General features: G+C 37.9%; 1 long non-coding RNA gene and 1 pseudogene across 1 annotated transcript; one reads left to right on the top strand and one right to left on the bottom strand.

The window, feature by feature from the left end:
- Positions 1-4,212: 4,212 nt before the first annotated feature.
- LOC114743908 (uncharacterized) lies at positions 4,213-6,417 on the bottom strand. Its single transcript, XR_003740034.1, has 2 exons — positions 6,335-6,417; positions 4,213-4,289 (listed from the first exon to the last, which is right to left on the bottom strand). It is a non-coding gene; the product is annotated as an uncharacterized LOC114743908 (long non-coding RNA).
- A 2,368-nt stretch (positions 6,418-8,785) lies between these two features.
- LOC114743905 (heat shock cognate 70 kDa protein-like) lies at positions 8,786-16,837 on the top strand (annotated as a pseudogene).
- Positions 16,838-17,086: the final 249 nt, after the last annotated feature.

Here is a 17,086-nt window from a genome sequence, read left to right as displayed (position 1 = left end):
CAAAAGGAATTGGATGAGGTCCTGAAACAAATAGAGGGCTTTAATTTCAAAAGTCCAGAGGAGACTAGATAAACGATGATGATAGAAATACTATATTCTATCACATTCGTACTTTGGCTATAAGAAGAAATAAGGTGGTGGTGTTAATGAGAGAGGATGGAGTTTGGATGGAAGATCAAGAAGAGCTTTGTAGAATGGCTATGGAATTCTATAGTTCTTTATTTACAGAGGAGTAGGTGATTGGTTTTTCTGATATTAATCCATCTCTTTTCCTATTTTGCCAAAGGAAGATATAAAGTGGATAAATAGAGGACTAATAGATGATGAGATTAAAGCAGCCTTATTCTCCATTGGTGCTTTTAAAGCTCCTAGGGAAGATGGCTTTCCAGCTATTTTCTTTCAGAAGGAATGGGCAATTTTGGGGGGTGATCTTTGTGATTTTGTTCATAAATTGTGGAAGGGAGAGGAAGATCTAAGGGAAGTTAATAGTATGCTATTAGTTTTGATCCCCAAAGTAGAGAAACCTGAATCATTGAAGCAGATACATCTTGTAGGACTATGTAATGTGGTCTATAAATGCGTGTCCAAGATTGTTGTGAGCAGAATGAAAGGAGTTCTAGGTCAAGTTGTGGCTCCTAATCAGGTTACTTTTGTCCCTGGTTGGCATATTATTAGTGCTCAAGAGCTAGTTCAGCCAAACAAATGAAGGGGAAGAAAGGCTTTTTTTGCTATTAAAATAGACCTTGGAAAAGCTTATGATAGACTGCAATAGAGTTTTATTGAGAGTATTCTAAAGGAATTAAATCTAGCTAATGATTTTAGAAATCTTATTATGAGATGCATCAATTCAGTTTCTACTTGAGTTATTTGGAATGGGGAAAAGACTGAGAGATTTTATCTCTTTAGAGGTATCCGCTAAGCAGATTCTCTTTCTCCTTATATAAAATATTGGCAATGGAGAAACTTACTCATTTGATTCAGGAATTCCAAGACAAGAGGCTACGGAGATCAATAGAATTAGAAGAAATGGCCTAGAGGTTTCGCACCTTATGTTTTCTAATGATCTATTATTATTTGGTGTTGCTACAGAAGAACAGATGAGCACTACTTTAAGTTGTCTTAATATGTTCTGTAATTTGTGAAACAGAAGGTGAATTTTGGTAAATCGACTGTCCTTTTCTCTAAGAATATTTCTAGGGAGCCTAGGAGGAAGTTCATGGCTATGTCTAACTTAGTTGAAACTGAAAATTTGGGAAAGTACCTCAGTATTCCTTTGGAATATCATGGAGCTAAGGTAAGAAATTTTGAATTCTTTGTTGATAAAGTGAGAAGTCAATTAGCAGGATGGAAGGTTAATTGCCTTAGTATGGCTGAACGTTGACCTCTGGCTAAGTCAGTCATAGGTGATATGCCAATACATCCTATGATGATTTCCTTGTTACCTAAATCTATTGTTGATGAGGTAGAGAGGTTGCAAAGAGACTTTATTTAGGGCCATGATAGAGAAGTGCGTAAGATCCATCTCGTTGGTTGGGAACAAGTTCAGAAGCCCAGACTTAATGGGGGTCTTGGGATTTTAAATCTAAGACATATGAATGAAGCTTGTTTGTTGAAACTTGCTTGGAAATTGAGAAATGGTGGTGGTAGTATATGGGAGAAAGTGTTGAAATTTAAGTACAATAATGGGAAAGAGCTCTCTTCAATCCTTCAAGTTCCTAAGAATGCTTATGCTTTGGGGAAAGATATTGGAAAAGTTTGGGAATTACTTAATGATCATTCCTGGAGGGGGGTTGTTGATGGTTAGGGTACTTCTTTCTGGATTGAGCCTTGGCCAGATAAGGATACCATTTTGATTAATTACCGTAAAAAAGAGATTGAGGAAGATTGTTTGGAATGGTCTGTGGCTGATGTGGTTAATTCTAATGGTACCTGGTTGTGGAATAAGTTTTGGGATCTCTTGTTGCCTGAAGCTTTAGAAAAAGTACGTGCTTTTTCCCCTCCTAGTGGTGAGGGTAGTAATAAACTTTTGTGGAAAGGTAGTAAAGGGGAGTTCTCCGTTAAGAAGGGATATCTATCTCTTCATGGACAAAACTTGAGGGTGTGGGATGAGTTGTGGAAGTTGGTCTAGAGGTGGAAAGGGCCCGAGAGAATTAGGTGCTTCTTTTGGCTCTTTGTACTTGATGGATTGCAAATAAAGAAGTTGAGATATAGAAGATGGGGAGGAGATGGTAGATGTGATATTTGTAGTTGTCTAGAGATGTCGATTCATGTGACTAGAGAGTGTGCGTTGGCAATGCAAGTTAGGATGAACGTTTTACCTTCTAGTCAAAATTTTCCGAATTTTTTCACTAAGTCTAAAACAATCTAGTTGTGATCAAATCTAAACTATGATCAGAAAATGAGAAACATGCCACAGAGTGTTCTTTTTGGAGTGGTCTACTGGAACTTGTGGAAGTAGAGGAATGCCTGGCTTTTCAGAGCTGAAAAGCTTCGTACTTTGAGTTGGTAAAACGGTCTTGGTCTCAAGCGACGGAATCTGCTGAAGCAAAGGGTGTCACTGAACATACAAGTGTTGGGTTGAGGGAGCCTGTAGATGTATGGGAACCTCCGATGCAAGGGTGGATTAAGCTCAACATTGATGAAGCCTGTAAAGGTGACCCCAGTCTGGCGAGTTGTGTGGAATCCTTCGTGATGAACATAGGGAGTGGATCTATGACTTTTCTCAAAATCTAGGAATTTGTGGAGTTATTGAGGTGGAAAGTTGGGGTATTTTTAGAGGGTTGGAGTTAGCTTGGTTAAGGGGGTTCAATAGAGTCATTATAGAAATGGACTCTGAGATTCTAGCTTGGCGTTTGAAGGGTAAGGGGATGAAGGGGTTCTGTAATAAAATCCATAGGGGAATTTGATAAGAAACAGAGACTCGGTAAACATATCTGAATACTACATGAATTTTATTTCAGAGAGGAAAAAATATTACAACTATTCTGTTTCGCTTGTGATACATTTATAGACCTAACTTAATGGGCCCTGACTAAACAACTATTGGCCCAACAAATCAAAGCTAATACATTCAACACCCCCCCTCAAGTTTGGGGCTGGAATACATCAGAAGCTCCTAACTTGCTGAGTAACTTCAACTGAACCTCCTTACTAACAGCTTTAGTTAATATATCCGCTTCTTGCTCTGCTGACCGGACATGCTGTAGTTTGACAAGTCCTTCTGTCACTTTCTCACGCACAAAGTGACAATCAATTTCAATATGCTTTGTCCTTTCATGAAAGACCGGATTTGTAGCGATGTGAATTGCAGATTTGCTATCACAATACACCTCTACTGGCTGCTGGACAGAAATTCCCAGATCACACAAAAGCCCTTTCACCCAGACCACCTCAGACACGGCTGAACCTAGTGCCTTATACTCTGCTTCAGCTGAAGACCTTGAAACCGTAGCTTGCTTCTTTGTTTTCCAGACTATCAGCGTATCTCCTAGCTTGAGAAGATAACCAGTCACGGACCTGCGCGTGGTCTCACATGACCCCCAATCTGAATCACAGAAGCAGCTAAGCTTCAGATCCCCTTTAGAGCTCAATCGAATCCCAAGTCCAGGTGACTGCTTTAGGTACCGCAGAACTCCCATAGCAGCTGACCAATGAGACTTCAATGGCTGTTGCATGAATTGACTTAGGACCTGTACAGGAAAAGAAATATCAGGCCTTGTTAGAGTTAAATAAATCAACTTTCCTATTAGCCTCCTATACTTCCCTGGTTCCTTGTACAGATCCTCCCTTTTGTGCCTTCCTTCTTCATAAGCAATTAACTTCAAGTGTTGTGGCATTGGCAAAGTGAGAGGCTTACAACCACTCATCCCTGTTTCAGCAAGAAGATCTAAAGTATACTTTCTTTGTGTTAACATAATACCCTTCTTAGACCTTGCTACTTCAATTCCTAAGAAGTATTTCATAATACCTAAGTCTTTAATCTTGAATTGGCCATGCAGAAAATCTTTAACCTGATTAATTCTTTGTTCTGAACTACCAGTGATTAACAAATCATCTACATAAACTAAAATAATCACCAAGGCATCATCATAATGTTTAGTGTACAAAGAATAATCATACTTGCTCTGTAGAAATCCCCCACTGACCAAGGACAGTGACAATTTTTTATTCCACTGCCTTGAGGCTTGTTTAAGCCCATATAGGGATTTCTTTAGCTTACATACCATATTATCCCCATGTTTTTTAAAGCCTTGAGGTATGGTCATGTAAACTTCTTCATCAAGATCTCCCTGCAAAAATGCATTATTCACATCCATTTGGTACAAAGGCCAATTATTTACAGCAGCTAACTTTAAAACAGTCCTAACAGTAACCATCTTCACTACAGGAGAAAAGGTTTCATTATAATCTACTCCTTCAGTTTGACTGTAACCTTTAGCCACCAATCTTGCTTTATATTTATCAATGGTCCCATCTGGTTTATACTTCACTTTATAAACCCATTTACAACCTATTGGTTCCTTTCCTTTGGGTAAGGGAACTAATTCCCAAGTACTATTTTGTTCTAAGGCATCTATTTCATTTTTCATAGCAACAACCCAATTCTGATCAAGAACAGCATCATTATAATATATAGGCTCAGTAATAGCATCAATAGAGCAAAGATAACACATATAAGAAGGAGAAATATTGTCATATGAAATATAATTCTCTATAGGATATTTACAAGCAGACCTGCGCATTGAAGTTTTATTAGAATCTGAATGAGCCAAATTACAAATATAATCTCTAGACCATATAGGTGGTCTTCTTTCCCGGATAGGACGCCCATTAACAGGAATAGGGACTGCATTTTCACTAATAGAGACCGGATTACTAGTATTTGTTATGGCGCCATTCTGAATTTGAGCCTCTTCCTGATGAGGTTCGGTTAAAATCTGTATCTGTGGGCTATCATCATGACCATCAAAATAAAAAATCTGTTTAATCTCATTGGACACTCCCCCTCGATTAAAACCATCTTTAATTTGAAAAGGGAAAACATCCTCCAAAAATTTTACATGTCTGTTAACAAACACCCTGTGATCTTTTAGATCCAACAATACATAACCCTTTTGATTGTTAGGATACCCTAAGAAGACACATGGTAGGGACCTAGGCTGGAATTTATCCGAATTTACTAAATCTGTTGCATAAGCCAAGCAACCAAAAACTCTCAAATGATCATAATTAGGAGGCTGACCATGAATGAGCTCATAGGAGGTTTTAAAGCCTAAAACTCGACTGGGAATTCTATTGGCTAAATAAGTTGCCATTTTGACACACTCACCCCAAAACTTAACAGGTATACCAGACTGAATTATTAAGCCTCTTGCAATCTGCATTAAGGTCCTGTGTTTCCTTTCCACAATCCCATTTTGTTCTGGGGTATAGGGACAAGTGGTTTGGTGAATCACTCCCTTTTCTTGAAAATAGGATGCTAATTGATGGTTAACAAATTCAGTTCCATTATCACTCCTTACCATCTTAACAGACACCCCGAATTGATTCATTACATAGGCAAAAAAATTCTTAATATGGTAAGCAGTCTCAGATTTATGTTTCATGAGATAAGTCCAAGTTGCCCTAGAAAAGTCATCTACAATTGTTAGAAAGAACTGAAAACCAGAATGTGTGGGCACTTTATAAGGTCCCCAAACATCCATGTGGAGCAAATCAAAAGGATTCTTACTTTTAATGCAACTGGAAGAAAAAGGGAGCTTAGTTTGCTTAGACTGAAAGCAAATATCACAATTTTTATTCATAGTCATTGTTTTGTTTCGTACAATATCCAAATGTCTCATTACATTCATAGGAGTATGTCCAAGTCTCTTATGCAAAAGCCACAAATCAGTATGAGTAACAGAACAACAAGTATCATTGTTATTTTCTATACTAGCCGAATTCTTTTCTAAATCCAACAGGTATAATCCATGAACTACTCTACCAATCCCCTTCATTCTGCCATCCTGTAGGCCTTGCAATGTACATCTATCAGGATAAAAGGAGACAACACATAATAGTTCTTTAGTGATTCTAGAAATAGAAATTAGATTAAATTGAAGTTCTGCAGCATAGAGAAGGCCTTTTAGTTCAATTCCATTAGGGAATTTAATATCTCCTATATGAGTTACAGAAAATCTGTCTCCATTTGGAATTTTTATGGTTTTGATCGGTCCATTATAAGGTTTGTAGTTGTCCAGTAACCTTAAATCACTAACCATGTGTGTAGTGGCTCCTGAGTCTAAAACCCACTTACTACGATTTAATCCAGATGAGATTAGAATTGGCAAACCTGTACCACTGAGTGCGTGTGCGTTGACATCTGAATCCTTCTTCAACAATTCCAGCAGGCGCTCATATTGCTCCAGTGTGAAACTCGGTGAGACGCTTGAGACATTGGTAAGTGCCTCTCCTTCTCGGTTTCCAGTATTCTGCCTGGCTTTGACTTCTTGGCTCTGCTTGGATTTATTTCCCTTATACTCAGCGGGGAATCCGATTATTTCCCAACAATTTTCTTTCACGTGACCCCGTTTATGACAGTGGTCACATTCTGGGGGAGGGGTTCCTCTTCCCCTCCCTCTTCCTCTTCCTCTGCCCCTGGCGATCATTGCCGCTCCCTCTGTGGGGTTCATCTTGTCCATGTTTGTGATACCTCTTTGTGCTTCTACTTCCAAAATCATAGCATAAGATTGGTTGACTGTCGGCAGAGGATGCATTAGGAGTATTTGACTCCTTGCATTGTCGTACAGATCACTTAGGCCCATCAGAAATTGGAGTAATCTCTGGCGTTGCATTGCTTCATTATATTCTTTGGACGCAGCGCACTTACACAGCGGAACCGCTATCAGATTGGCCTGTTCCTCCCAAAGCTCCTTAAGACGCGAGTAGTAGGCAGAGACCGAGAGCTCTCCCTGACGCAGAGAGTGTATCTCTCGGTGTAAAGAAAAAATTCTGGATCCAGATACCTTGCCAAAGCGTTCCTTGAGGTCTTCCCAAACGATGCACGCCTCTTGCAGATAAACCAAGCTATTTGCCAAATCCTTAGAGACGGAATTCAGCAGCCAGGACATTACCACAGCGTTGCAGCGTTCCCAATGACTCTGAAGTTCAGGTTCTTGGTCGGATTTCTTGCAAGATCCATCTATGAATCCGATTTTATTCTTCCCTCTTAACGCAATGAGCATCGCCTTGCTCCATATAGTATAGTTGTCGCTCCCGGTTAAGATTTGATTGGTGATTGATACTCCCTGCGTGTCGGAGGGATGAAGGTAGAGCGGATGAGCAAAGTTGATCAGTGCGTCGGCGGATACTCTCTCGTCACCCATCGTTCTTGCCGTCGTGGAGTTAGGGTTCAAGAATTTGGGGATGACGGTGCGTTTCTTGATTTCGCAGTGTGACCTCTGATCTGTTCGGTATTCTCAGGGAGGCGAAAGAACTTTAGTTTCTGTGGGCCTCTGAAGCGTGTTGGACCTCCAACCTGGGCTCGGATGCCATGATAAGAAACAGAGACTCGGTAAACATATCTGAATACTACATGAATTTTATTTCAGAGAGGAAAAAATATTACAACTATTCTGTTTCGCTTGTGATACATTTATAGACCTAACTTAATGGGCCCTGACTAAACAACTATTGGCCCAACAAATCAAAGCTAATACATTCAACAGAATTTGTTTGTTGATGGAGAAGAATTGGGTTGTTCGTAGCTGCAAAATTAGGAGAAGTCTAATTCTTGTGCAGATGTTCTAGCTAAGATGGGATTTGGTATGGGGGGAGTTTCAGATGTGGGAGGAGATGCCAGAAACTGCTCAAGTTCAGTTCGAAAGGGATAAGGTTACTGTGCGGAAGTTGGAGGATAGATTTGGACTGGTGTGGTTGGTTTTGTTTTGAGCTTTAGGCCTTTTCCTTTGCTAAAAAATTTGGCCTTTCAAAATTTCATCAGTCACAACAACGAAATAATTATAATATCAATAAGCTTCACCTTGTCTAGTGGAAATCTTGGTTTAGCCCAAAAAAGACAAAAATAAAATATTCAACTTATCAGATTAATGCATTTCAAAATGAGAGTACATATATATACAAACAAGATGCAAATGATTCCTTCATAAGTCGTAACTTTCATTTAATTATATATCTTTTAATGCCATGATCTCTTGATTTCTGCCACTTTGTTTGTCTAATTATATATCTTAAATGTCTGCCTCTTGTACTTCGACCAGCTTACAAAACTGAATAGACCCGTCATTATAAGGAAAAGGGTCTTAGCCTCTTAGAACTTGTAAGCTCCAACTTCCAAATCTCCAAGAGCTTCAACTTCCAAATCTTCAAGAAAACTTTATTCTCACATTCATACTCAAAGTTTATTGATCAGACCCTATGAAGCTTCACTGTTCCCTAGGATTGGCTTTGTGCCTTTCCCACGTAGCTTAGGTGGTGGGCAAAGAAAGCCTCCTTTTGGGGGTACTCAAGCCATCAGGGAGATATCACTTTGGAAGAGCTAGAATTCTATCCAAAGCCAGGACTCACGGACCAAGGGATAGTCTCAAGTAGACAATTTCTATGGGGTGTAGGCCTCCCAAAAGATAACAAAGGCATGAAAAGGTTTCTTTAGACTAGACAGATATTAGCTCTCAAGTATAAAGGCAGAAGGAAGCTTGATTGCAAGACCCACCCGTTGATCAGGGACGAAAGTCAGCCTTAGTAATCCGATGGTGCCAAGTGGAAGGGTCGTCGCTTAATGAATATGGGGATCGATCTTGGAACTATGTACTCTTGCGTTGCGGGATGGCAACATGATCAAGCAGAGATTATAGTGAACGATCAAGGGAACAGAACAACCCCATCTTATGTTGGCTTTACTGATACTCAAAGGATGGTTGGTGATGCCGCCAAGAACCAGGCTGCTCTTAAACTTATTAATATTGTCTTCGGTAATTCTCCTTTTTTTTTTTTTCCATTCATTTCACTACAAAAAATATGAATTTTTGTTATATCTTGCTTTGTGAGCACAAAGTTGCATTATAGTGGATATGGCCGCTAAAAGTGCATTGTCGCCATTGATAAGTATTAGCCACGGCCACTAGGGCAACAACCTAACGACAACTTTTTTCACCATTGAAAGTCAATCTTTTTGTAATGCTTGTTTCTCTCAACTGAACTTGGATTGAAAGAAAATGGAATTTATATATAGCAGCTCAAAATGTGAATAAACGAAGAAGAAAAACTTCTTTAATAATGTTTTTCATAATTTTTTTAATTTTTTCCCTTTTCTTTATATATATTTAGAACACAGTGAGCTATTCAAATATGAGTCTTAGAATTTTCAATTGAGGCCCTAAAAGAAAAGAATGAACTCCAGAGTTAGAATAGTTTTGAATATAAAAAGCTCTGCACCGCAACGTACATATAATAAGGATTTGATCTTTGTGGTTGACTCTATTCATTCACAATTAATTTATTAATTTTGTTAACTTCTAGTTTAACTGACTTTCATAAGAGGCTTTAATTAATTTCTTTGTTTCTGTACATAACGATAACTCCTTTTTTTTTTTTTTTACAATTCATTAATAATCTGCAGATGATAAGAGATTGATTGGCAGGAGATTCAGTGATTCCCATGCTCAGAGCGATGTGAATCTTTGGCCGTTTAAGGTTATTAGTGGTACCAATGACAAGCCCATAATTGTTGTAAATTTTAACTCACAAGAAAAGCAATTTCTAGTAGAAGAAATCTCATCCATGCTATTAGCAAAGATGCGTGAGATTGCTGAGACATATCTTAGATCACCAGTTGAAAATGCAGTTGTGACGGTGCCTGCATATTTTAATCACTCTCAACGTCAAACAACCAAAGATGCAGGCACAATTGCTGGCCTTAATATAATGGGAATAATCAATGAGGCCACTGCAGCGGCAATTGCATATGGTCTTAACAAGCAAAATAACTACGACCAGGACAAGGACAGGAACACATTTGTCTTTGATCTTGGTGTTGGTACTTTTGATGTTTCTCTTGTTACAATTAACAAGGGTGACCTCAAAGTTAAAGCAGTTGATTGCGACACACACCTTGGAGGGGAGGACTTTGACAACGGAAGGATGAACTTCTTTGTAAAAGAGTTCCAGAGGAAACATAAGATGGACATTAGTGGGAGTCCAAAGGCCCTTAGGAGGTTGAGAAATACATGTGAGAAAGCAAAACGAGCGCACTCACCAGTTTTTGGGACAACCATTGATATTGATGCCTTAGATGAGGGCATTGACTTTTGTTCAACAATAACTCGTGTCAAGTTTGAGGAATTGAACAAAGACCTCTTCGCAAAAAGTTTAAAAATTGGAGAGGTGTCTTATGGATGCTAAGATAGACAAGAGGAGTATTGATGAAGTTGTACTCTTCGGTGGGTCTACAAAAATTCCTAAATTACAACATGAACCATCCTTCCTTTAACACCTCAGAGCAAGGGTTTGGAAGCATTACGGTTTAAGCGATTCATGAAACAAGCCCGTAGATTGAAAATTTCAACATGATTACTCGAGTTACTATTTACTGTTTAAGTTCTAGATTACAGGTCCAACTTCGGGAGGGCATAACTCTTAGCACACACATCCGTTTTAAGTGATCTATCACTTGTTTTAAAGCTCAGGAAGTGTACTTTAATCGTGCCAAATTTCATGAGCAGAGTCAGTCATTTGCCATACTTCTACTCTGTCAATATCTTGTTGCTCAATTAGGGATTGCTCATCCCCTAACTTGCACTAACAGTTCATGATTAGAACTTTCCATACATAATACCATTCCATCCATACTCTAGTCATTCCCATACATTATCATAGGTAATTACACAAGCCAATATTATCATTTATCGTCACATACAATCAATAGCACATTTACAACATATATTAGTATATATAGTGTACAATGAAATACAACAAATTTCTCCAAATCTTTTCTTCTTTCCTTGCTTTCACTTTATCATTTGACCTGCTATGATTTGTTAAGGGAGGGTGAGATTCAGGAGAATCTCAGTAGCAAACAATAACCATCCTAAACATACATAGCAAGCTTGACATTTATAACATGCTTGCAACTTAACATCTTTATAACATAATAACATATTTGGAAATCATCATGCATTTATCATAAAACACATAAGCCTATGGCATATTTCAAACACATTCACAATCACAACACATGAGTTCATAAAATCATATAGGGTACTTTTTGGGGTCCTGACTTTTCCAAGACTACTGGGACATGTTCAAGCACCATTTTCTCACCTCAAATAAATCCACATGGCATTATATGACATGCCCAAAGAAAGAGTGATGCTCCTCCCTTATTCTTCCATTAAAATAATTAAACTAATTAATAATATTTATTTCGGAGTGATCTTGACTGAATTCTTTCTATCGGTCCGCAACTCCGAGAATCTATCTCCAGGTACCAATACTATTCATTTATCACGGGGAATCCCTCTCATTTTTCTTAAGTCAAAAGTCAACCCCTAGACATTTGACTTTGACTTTCCCTGGATAGTATGCAAATAGGCTTTAAATTCCATTAAAGCCAACCTCTTCGCTTTCTAGGGACGGAATTATTTTTAAAACCTGTGATAATTCCTCAAGTATTGTTTTTCTCATTTTCTTCCAATTATTTGAGGCCTTCCTATCCTTAAATAATTCATTTTAAATAACATTCCAAATCAGTCAAAACCCTGGGAATTTCACAAATTTCTTCTAAGGGCATTTTCATCATTTTTAACCTCATATAGGCCTATAAACGCTATTCCTATTTTTTTAAAATTTTTCTGAAGTGTTCAGGCCTTAACCTGCCATTTGCCATTTTCTAGGATTTTTCTAGGATTTTTGGGCATAATTTCCATTTTTGCCCTTAGTAGCCTGAAACTTTACAAAATTACGATTTTGCCCTTGGTTTGGTTTAACCTCAAAATTCACCTCATTGAGGCCTCCAACATAACCTTTAGCCTACATTATCTCTATTTCTTATTCCTGGGTCCTAGGACTTCTTCTGAATCTCTAACTTCCTCTTTTCTCAGTCCCAGAAAACTTTCTTTTTGCGATTTAGTCCCTAGGAATCCTACTATCCTTCCAGGGAACCTCTGGGACTCCTGTCATAAAGGGTCTGGAAGTTTGCCCAATTCAGGCTAATTCTGGTACTTCTAGGCCTAAAATTTAGGATGTGACAATTCTCCCCCTCTCAAAAGAAATTTCGTCCTCAAAATTTCTGAGTCAAACCTCTATTCTTACCCTTAATAAGAGGTCAATTGAAGAGAATATCCCCACTTATACTCAATTTTGGCCTCTTTAACTTTTTAACCTTCTATTATACCTCATTACCAGGTTTCAATCCTGGAATCTTTACTTACATAGCTTTTCCTTTCTTACTTGTCTGTCATTTATACAAACATGGCCTTTGCTTTTACGTATTTTATCATTGCCGCTCACACTTTTCCTATACTTTAGGCCCATTCTTTCACAATAATGCCATAGCAGTATACTCACCTTCATGGTCTTTCACTGTACCATGGCATTCTAGGTTCCTCTAACATTGCCATTATCTGTTCTTTTCAGCATACTCTGCCTTTCTCATCTTTATCTTAAGGGCTGATCTCCTTTCTTTCACATTCTAATTTCCCATATAGCTTGCTTGAATGCATAACCTTTAGGACTTATAGCCTGTGGTTCCCTTAATTCTTACTTTCCTTGATAGGGATTTTACTCATATCGGGCTTTGCTTGAACCAGTGCTCCGTTTATACCTTTGTTAAAGCTTTTACTAGAACCTCTGTTCTGTTTAAACAATTTCCAGAACCTTTGCTCTAATACCAAAATGAAACATCCTTCCTTTAACCCCTCAGAGTACGTGTTTGGAAGCATTACAGTTCGGCGATTCATATAGATTGAAAATTTCAACATGATTACTCGGGTTACTATTCATTGTTAAAGTTCCAGATTACAGGTCCAACTTTGGGAGGGCATAACTCTTAGCACACACATCCATTTTAAGTGATCTATCACTTGTTTTAAAGCTCAGGATGTGTACTTTAATCGTTCCAAATTTCATGAGCAGAGTTAGTCATTTGCCATACTTCTACTTTGTCACTATCTTATTGGTTGATTAGGGATAGCTTATCCCCTAACTTGCACTAACAGTTCATGATTAAAACTTTCCATACATAACACCATTCCATCCATACTCTAGTCATTCCCATATATTATCATAGGTAATTACACAAGCCACATTATCATTTATCATCACATACTATCAATAGCACATTTACAACAGACATTAGTATATACAGTGTACAATGAAATACAACAAATTTCTCCAAATCTTTTCTTCTTTCCTTGCTTCCACTTCTTGCCCTTCTTCATGCATGCTTTCTCTTTATCATTTGACCTGCTATGATTTGTTAAGGGAGGGTGAGATTCAGGAGAATCTCAATAGTAAACAATAACCACCCCAAACATACATGACAAGCTTGGCATTTATAATATGCTTGTAACTTAACATGTTTATAACATAATGACATGTTTGGAAATCATCATGCATTTATCATAAAACACATAGGCCTATGACATATTTCAAACACATTCACAATCATAACACGAGTTCATAAAATCATATAGCATAGAAACATGTCATATATGTAAGCAAATACCAAGCACATAAGAGTAAGGTCAAGTTTGCTACTTTGTGTCTTTAAACTTTCTCTTTACTTCTTCTTGCTCTCTTTTGCTACCAACCACTAAGGTTGCTTTCTTAACCTTTGGAATTCATCTTTCTCAATGTCTCGTGACCCTAAATGCATCAACACATCATTTCCTTTCATTCATTAGAGCCATGGTAATCAACAACATCAATACTTTGTTTTCTTTGAGCTATATTAGCTTCTAACTTTTGAGCTTGATTTCCAACCTTCCTAAAATTAATTTCACATACTATTCCCACACAAATTTTCATGTAGAATCCATTTCCAAGCTCAAAAATAATCAAAATAAAACTCCTCCCTGCTCAACTTGATCTGGCCGAACATAGGGTCTTAGGGCTCAACATTCCGCTTTCAATTCTAATACTTCCAAACTTGTTTTCTCACCTTTACCCCGTACAATTTTTCATTGTAAACACATTGGAAGCATTAAAATCATCAAAATCCAATCCTAGCCCCAAGAACCAACCCTAGCCGAAATATTACTTAAGTTACACAGTCATGAAATTCAACCAATTTCAGCATAAAACCACTTGATTCATGTTCCTTTCAAGGCTTTGAACATTATTCTAACATCAATTTCATCTTCCCCTATTCTTAAGAATTCCATGCAGTATGTCCCTCTCGAGTTTCAAGCTCCCAAAAATCATTAAAATCCATAACCAAGTTCAAGAACAACAGGGGTAGTAAAAACTACGTCAAAAACCATGAGCATACCTTGTTTTGGAGCTTGATCTTGTATATGACCACTTGGCCTTTCTTTCTCCCTCTTCTTTCTCTCTCTAGAAACTATTTTGCCAGAGCTTCCCCAAGGTTTCTATGAGCTTGGACAAAAATGAGGGGTAGGGAGGGGGTATTTATAGAAAACAAGACTGAATCTGCGCCGTTAATCTTAAAAATGTGTGGCTTGATCTGGACCGTCCATTTTCTCTTTTAATCTTGTGTGACAATATCCTATGACATCATGCTTACATAATTAATCCACATGCTTTTAATCCAACTGTACACGTGTCTTGCATCTGACCGTATACATGTCTTGCATCCGGCCGTACACGTAATACCTTCTTTTCCCATCTAACCATACACTTGTCTCCTTCATATTCCTTCGTCATTTTGGCATTAAGATAGGGAGGGAATTAATATAAAATTAGTGCAAAATACAACCCTTAGGCATTCCTCTACCTATCTTGTCATTCTGCACGTATAGGGTACTTTTTAGGGTCCTGACTTTCCCGGGATCACTGGGACATGTTCTGGCACCATTTTCTCACCTCAAATAAATCCATATGACGTTATATGGCATGCCCAAAGAGAGAGTGATGCTCTTCCCTTGTTCTTCCATTAAAATAATTAAAATAATTAATAATATTTATTTCAGAGTGATCTTGACTGAATTCTTTCTACGGGTTCGCAACTCCGAGAATCTATCTCCAAGTACCAATACTATTCATTTATCACGGGGAATCCCTCTCATTTTTCATAAGTCAAAAGTCAACCTCTAAATATTTGACTTTGACTTTTCCCGGATAGTATGTAAATAGGCTTTAAATTCCATTAAAGCCAACTGCTTCGCTTTCTGGAGACGGAATTATTTTTAAAACCTGTGATGATTCCTCAAGTATTGTTTTTTCCATTTTATTCCAATTATTTGAGGCCTCCCTATACCTTAAATAATTTATTTTTAATAATATTCCAAATTAGTCAAAACCCTGGGAATTCCACAAATTCCTTCCAAAGGCATTTTCGTCATTTTAGCCTCATATAGGCCTCTAAACCTTATTCCTATTTTTCTGAAATTTTTCTGAAGTGTTCAAGCCTTAACCTGCCATTTGCCATTTTCTAGGATTTTTCTAGGATTTTTGGGCATAATTTTCATTTTTGCCCTTAGCAGCCTGAAACTTTACAAAATTACGATTTTACCCCTGGTTTAGCTTAACCTCAAAATTCACCTCATTGAGGCCTCCAACATAACCTTTGGCCTATATTATCTCTATTTCTTATTTCTGGGTCCTAAGACTTCTTCTGAGTCTCTAACTTCCTCTTTTCTCAGTCCCAGAAAACTTTCTTTTTGTGATTTAATCCCTGTGAATCCTACTATCCTTCTAGGGAACCTCTAGGACTCCTACCATAAGGGGTCTGATAGTTTGTCCAATTCAGGCTAATTCTGGTACTTCTAGGCTTAAAATTTGGGACGTGACATAACAGATATTAAAGGAATTCTTCAATGGAAAGGACCTATGCAGAAGCATCAAACCTGACGAGGTTGTTGCTTATGGTGCTGCTATTCAAGCTGCCATGTTAAGTAGGCAAAGAAATGAAAATTTAAATGGAATTGTCTTCAAAGATGCCATCCATTGTCCTCAGGGTTCACGAAACGTGAGCATTCCTACAATAATGTGTGTTGATGATTTTGGTACTATTGTGGACAACCAAATAAATGCACGTATTCTTGTTTTTGAGGGTGAAAGAACAAGAACTGAGGATGACAACCTGCTGGGTGAGTTCATGTTGACGATTCCCCTAGAATCAAGGGGTGTTCCTTGCTTTGGAATTTTCTTTTCTGTTGATGAGAATGGCGTCTTAAATGTCTCTGCTGAGGAAACAAGAACAGGGAACAAAAGTGGGATAACCATAATTAGTAGAGAAAGAATATCAAAGGATCAAATTGAAAGATTGATTCAAGAAGTTGAGCAATTCAAGGTTGATGATGAAAGGTACAAGTAGAAACTTGAAGCGAAGAGGAGTTTGGAGATCTATATGTACGAAATCAAATCTCTTAGAAATGATGAGGAGATTGACACAAAGCTTTCTCGAGCAGACAAGCATAGGATTGAGTATGCCATTGAAAAGGCCTCACGGTTGGTTGATGTATAGCATCTTGCCGAAGCTGATGAGTATGAGCATCAGAAGACAGAGCTCGAGAGCATCTTTTTTCCTATTATATTGAAGATGAGCCAAGATTGGGATGATGATGTGGCTTCTTCATCTCTCTCTGGTACTGCTTCCGATAATAGTGAACAAAAATGGAAATCTATAGTAAGAAAATTAGCAAATCTTCACATATGACAGGTGCTGCTGTTTTTGTGATGACCTTATTTAGTGTGTTTGTGGCTTTTTTTTGTTTTCTCGTCAGACTTATGAGGACTTGATTTGACTACGGTTAGCTAATTTACATTCTGTGACTTTCTCATATATATGCGTCACTACTTAAAAAAGACTTTTAACGTCGCAAAATAACGGTGGTTAAGCAGAAAAACGACGTGGAAAAAAAGGCGGTAGCATTTTTGTAAATAAATTGAACAATGAACACACTTT

This window comes from Neltuma alba, unplaced genomic scaffold (genome assembly GCF_004799145.2).
Source record: "Neltuma alba isolate B1F8T4 unplaced genomic scaffold, ASM479914v2 tig00004174_pilon, whole genome shotgun sequence".
NCBI lineage: Eukaryota > Viridiplantae > Streptophyta > Magnoliopsida > Fabales > Fabaceae > Neltuma > Neltuma alba.
The sequence above is the reverse complement of the archived record's forward strand: the minus strand, read 5'-3'. Positions and strand labels throughout refer to the sequence as shown.